The following is a 6,084-nucleotide window of genomic DNA, read 5'->3' as shown; positions in this document are numbered from 1 at the left end:
AAAAAATGTAATTCTTAATCCTATATAGATCTTAACTATTTGATTAGTAAAATAAACTCAGTATTTTATTATTTGTATATATATTTTGCTTACACATGTTCACCAGACTACGTACATGTGCAGTGATCTACTTACACTGATATGAAGGGACTCTTAGGGCATGGCTACACTTGCAGTTGTAGAGCGCTGGGAGTTAAACCCGCCTTTGGAGACCACAGCAGGGAAAACGCTGCTGAGTGTTTACACTCTCAGCTGGAAGCGCACTGGCGTGGCCACATTAGCAGCTCTTGCAATGCCACAAAGAGCAGTGCATTGTGATACCTATCCCAGCATGCAAGTGGCTGCAACGTGCTTTTCAAATGTGGGGGGTGGGGTGGAGTGTGACAGGGAGTGTGTTGTGTGTATGTGGAGGGAGAGAGAGTGGGTTTTTGGGGGGCTGAGAGCGTGTCAGCATGCTGTCTTCTAAGTTCAGACAGCAGCAGACCTCCCTCCCCCCCACCTCTCTCTCACTCACTCAAAGCAAGCAGCATTCCTCAGTAATGGTTCCTTTGTCCCGGAGCAGATAAGCAGCCAGCTGTCAGAAACGGAGCTTTGAAAGGGCATAGCCACATCCCTACAGCATTCCTACAGAGAGTTCAAAACAATGTCAAGAGTGGCCACTTGACTTAAGGGGATTATGGGACGTTTCCAGAGGCCGATCACAGCGCAGTAATGCAACATCTCGTTCACACTGGCGCCGCAGCACTCCAGCGGGGGCGCAGCAAACGTTATTCCACTCGCCGAGGTGGAGCACCAGCAGCGCTGTAGCCGCAGAGTCAGAGCGCTCTAAGTGCCTTGCCAGTGTGGATGGGGAGTGAGTTAGTGCACCCGGGGCTGCTTTATTGCGCTGTAACTGGCAAGTGTAGCCAAGCCCTTATTAAACAAAATAACATATCCCTTTTGTGCATCTGGATAGGATGTGGCTTCTGAAGAACTGCTCAGGCAAAGGGACCAGGTGCAGAAGTTAGTTCTGGCCCACTGGGCACTCCTGTTAAGGGGACACAAATGTGCTAAATATGCCCTTCCCTGATGTGCATGTCTCCCTCTGACTCATATGGGACAAACTCTCACCCTATGCTCACTGAAAATTAAAAGTTGAAAGTTAACCTAGTGCAGTGCTGAGCTGGTATTAAAACATCCCCTTAACCTTACCACATAAATTCAGGGCTGGCAGGTAAACTTTGGATAAAGATGGCTATAAATCCTGCTCTGTCTGCAGCCGTATGATCTGAGCTTGATCTAGTTCCTATCCAAGTCGATGGCAAAACTCCCATTGACTGCAATGGAGTTAAATTGACTTTATACACCACATAATTTAGAGGATGTCTTGGCTGCCTAAACTAATGCCCATCTGTTTGGATGCCATGTTTGCTCACTTACAAATTGTTTGAACCCCCGGGCTAGGCAGGGCATATGTGACAAATGCCAACAGGAAACTTGCATGGTACTGCCATTGTCATAGCCGAGGCAAAACATCCCTCATCCACAGTAATTTCTCAATTAGCACAGCAGGCTTCCTTACAGTTGATCACATCTGTTGTCATTTATGGGCCAATAGTAAGATTACTTGAATTGAGGAGGAAGGAGTTTAAGGTGAGCCAGGATAGTATGAGGATCATGTGTTAGGAGGCAGCTGATCATCTGCCTCCAACACATCCTTCCTATGTACTGATACGAACTTTTCCTCTGATCACGTATATTATCAAAGGGGAGGCATGGCTTTTGGCTGCTTTATAGCAGGAAGGCTGTTGCCAAACTAAGACAAAGCTCCAAAGAAGAGTGTAGGACAAGTTGGGCTCCTGACCCATAGTTGGCTCTTGTGCAAATATTAGATTATTGTCTGCATAGCACACAGAGTGATCAAATAAGAATGGACACAACAAGCCCCATACCAGATGTAGATCAGGGGTTCTCAGCCTATGGTCTGTATAGACCCCTGGGATCCGCAGACTATGTCTACAATTTCCAAAGGGGTCCGCACCTATATTCAAAAATTTTTAGGGGTCCACAAATGAAAAGAGGTTAGGAACCACTGGTCTAGATAACGGCTACTATATTCTGGAAGCTGACTTTCCAGCATGGAAAGTATATTTGCACTAAAGAATGACAAGAAAGGAATCGAGACTTCTGACTGAGGGGAAGTAATTAAAAGCTCATTACAGCTGGCAGTGTTGTGTCTTTTCAGAAAGCACTGAAAGTTTGTGGCAGCTTTGTTAATTCTACTGAAAATTCAATTATCTAGACTAGGTAAGAGTGAGCCTGAGAAAATGATTGAAGGCTGTATATGTATATTTAATTAAAATTAAACGGGTCAGCTCCTTTTTACAATATTACCATGCTTCATTATCTTCATGACTGTGAAAGGAAGAGAGGGAGAAAAACAGGTAAAAAACCAAGATATTTGCCCCATTGTTAATTTCATATTCGGTTCACAACCTTTCTGTGTTTGTACAGGAGATTTGAGCTCATGGATTTAAGTTTATTTTATGGACTTAATTTCTTACAATTAGCTGTGCTTTTGTGGAGGATTTGATCCAGCTGTGTATGGTGAAGGGCAAACCTTGAAATCTTTGGGGTTAAGGTCAGAGAAGCACCCAAAGCTTCTCTGAACATCTCGGATCTACAAAGATTGCATGGGAACCAGGACCGGCTCCAGGCACCAGCCCACCAAGCTTGTGCTTGGGGCGGCACCTGGAGGGGGGAGGCGCGGTGCTCCGGCTCTGGCCGCCGGGGAGAGCGGGGCCACAGCCGGGGCTCGCCGCCCTCCCCCCGGTGCTCTGGCCGCCGGGGAGAGCGGAGCCCCGGGGCTCGCCGCCGGGGAGAGCGGAGCCACGTCCGGGGCTCGCTGCCCTCCCCCCGGGGCTCCGGCCGCCCTCCCCTGCCGCGCTGGGGGGGGGGGCGGGTGCGGCCGGAGGCTTTTTTGCCTGGGGCGGCAAAAAAGCCAGAGCCGGCCCTGATGGGAACAGTCTTTTATGTGAGATACTTGGCATTTCCTGTTTCTGGTTGGGCCAGAAATCCTAAAAGGAACAGCCTATCCCATGGCATTTGAGGCTACTGGGCAAGACTAGAAACCAGAAGAGTGGGTGTATGTGAAAGTGGCAAAGGAGGATAAGTCATTCACAATTTTGCAAATCTCAAAAAAAGTTTGATCCAAGGTTTGGCTAAAGTTTTAAATAAAGTTCAGGAATAGGGTGTATTCTCATTGTATCCAAGCCTGATCACCCATCAATAGTTGTGTGGTGATGAGAAATGAGCCTATCCCATTGTTTTCATCGATACAGCGCTTAGCACCATCACCAGTGAATTACAGAACAGGCAACAAAAACTTCAGAGATTTATTTTGTATAAATAAATATAAATATTTATCTGTATAAATAAAATGCACTAGCTTCAGTATGAGATAATAAATGTACTCCTCACTCCTTGCTACCGAGAAGGCTAGTTTGCAAAACATCAGGTTTTAGCAGTGAGCTGCAGCTAGGGAAGTTCTAATTTTAAATTATGAATTTCTAAACACAGTGAAGGAGAAATACTGTGTGATCAATGTAGTAAGTGAAGGCAATGTAGTAAGGGAAGGCCTAATGAAGGCCCAGTATGAGGCCTGAACTAAAGTAATGGTCAAGACTTTGCTAATAGGAAGCAAAGCTAAGCTGTGAGCAAGAGGCAGGCCCTGCTCACAGAAGTTGGCAAGGAAAGGGCTGATGTTGCAGAAATACATATTCATTTAGCATAGTTACAGTATAAACATGGTACCAAGATACACTATACCGGAACATTCCATAGATAACAGGGAACAGACCGACCCATCCCAATGACAGGGCATAGATCATATGATGCCTATCTTTCTACAATTTGCAAAATTTGACAGCATCCCAAAAAGAAACCAAGGGGAACGCAAATGCATACATCTCATGATGGCAGTGCCCAGATGGGTACAGGAGCCAGTTAAAGTATACTATGCTAATAGTGTGGGGACTCTGGTAAATAAAACTTACGTGCAACATTACCCCACTGTGCGTCTAGTGACGGAGACTGGCTCAGAGATCAATCAGGCATGTTGTACAAAATTTAATGGATGGTGGCTGTGTGAGTGCTATGCCAAAATTGATATTAATGCCACTAAAAAAGGCTGGGCACGGCTAGTACAAAAGGAATTGGTTAAGGAGGTGGTGCGCATTCAGGATATGGCCTGTGCCATAGGGTACTATAATTTTTCTATAGATGGTAATATCTGCCCTGCAAGTGAGGCAGGATTTTGTGTACCAGTCACTGGCACTATCCAAATAGGAGCCCATGCCTTTTGGCCAACAAAAATGGGTAAGGCTGTCACTGAAACGGTCATCATTCATGAACATCTGCAAAAGTTACTAGTTGATCTGTTTCCACCTGTAAAGTTCTTACAGTTGGATATACACGACTTAGTAACCAGGACGAAGGAGTCCCTAATACCAATAGCCCACTTAATACAACAGCAAATGCGTGAAGTGGACGAGGTTCAACAGGCAGTGGAAACACCCTGGTGGGCAATCCCCGAGGATGTAACTTTACATCCAGTAGTTCGCACTCTAAGCATCGTCCTCATGGGAATCCAGGCCCTAACTGTGGTGGTTTTAATAGGAATGTGTTGCTATATGATCCGTCAAACAAGACGCGCCAAGTTACAAGGTCGAGTGGATAAGGGAATGGAAATGGCAATCAACACTGCAATTGTACACCCAAATAGTCATTTCACAGAGTAAGGAGTTAAGGCACAGTAATTGAATATATATATATCCATATATATTTCCATTTATCAATAGATAAGTCATTTCACAGAGTGAGGAGTTAAGTCACAGTAATTAAATATATATATCCATATATATTCCCATTTATCAATAGATAAGTCATTTATTTTATAATCAATATATAAGTCATATATTTTGTCATATAATTTTATATCCTGGGCATAGTTTGTATGTCCCCACAAAGCCCTTAATAAATATCAGATAGACTGCTAAACCCCACATATCTGTGGTCCCGGGCCTAACATTCCCAGGCCCACCATATGGGATTGAAAAACTAATTGGATAATAAAAGCTGTCTGCCAGTCGTACGAGGGAATGTGCAGACTAATCAGACGGATGGGGCATGAGTGTATGGATGGTAAAATAAGGTAACCACCTCACAGTGTTTAGCCCACTGGGTTACCTTTAGTCCATGCATTATGCTTTTCCGGGACGATGGGTAAACATCCTCCCCTTAAAAAGACAAAAAGTGGGGGAATGTAGTAAGTGAAGGCAATGTAGTAAGTGAAGGCCTAATGAAGGCCCAGTATGAGGCCTGAACTAAAGTAATGGTCAAGACTTTGCTAATAGGAAGCAAAGCTAAGCTGTGAGCAAGAGGCAGGCCCTGCTCACAGAAGTTGGCAAGGAAAGGGCTGATGTTGCAGAAATACATATTCATTTAGCATAGTTACAGTATAAACATGGTACCAAGATACACTATACCGGAACATTCCATAGATAACAGGGAACAGACCGACCCATCCCAATGACAGGGGCAAAAGGGTAAAATGATGGATAGAGTTGTTTTGATCGAACCAACAGGTACAAGGTGCGAGGCGGCACCTTACTACGTAGAGGGGTTGTACCTTGCTACGAAGAGGGGTTGCACCTCAATACGTCAGGAGTGATGTGTAACTTGTTTGTACCTGTGTATAAAAATGTATCCCTGGGGTGGTGTCTTTATCCGGCCACGGGGGCAGTGGAAAGTCCCGCCACTGAGCCGGGTCCTTGCCAAGAGGCATCTATTAGTAGTATGCCCGGTAGACTAAGTAATCTACGGGGAACTGCAATTGTGTCCAAGATCGCAATAAACCTGGCCGAGGTGCCTTTGTACCTTACTAGACTCTGTGGTCATTGGGGGGGGGGTTCTCGTCGGGTTTGCTGTGTCAGCTATCTGCAGAGCTGGGACAGCACACAGAAGGAACACACGCACGCAGCCAAGTGATATCAACAGGAGAAAGCAGAAGCACCACACCGGTAGCCTCTCACAACAATCATACCC

This window comes from Chrysemys picta, chromosome 2, assembly GCF_011386835.1.
Source record: "Chrysemys picta bellii isolate R12L10 chromosome 2, ASM1138683v2, whole genome shotgun sequence".
In the NCBI taxonomy this organism is placed as follows: domain Eukaryota; kingdom Metazoa; phylum Chordata; order Testudines; family Emydidae; genus Chrysemys; species Chrysemys picta.
Note: the sequence above shows the minus strand (reverse complement) of the source record.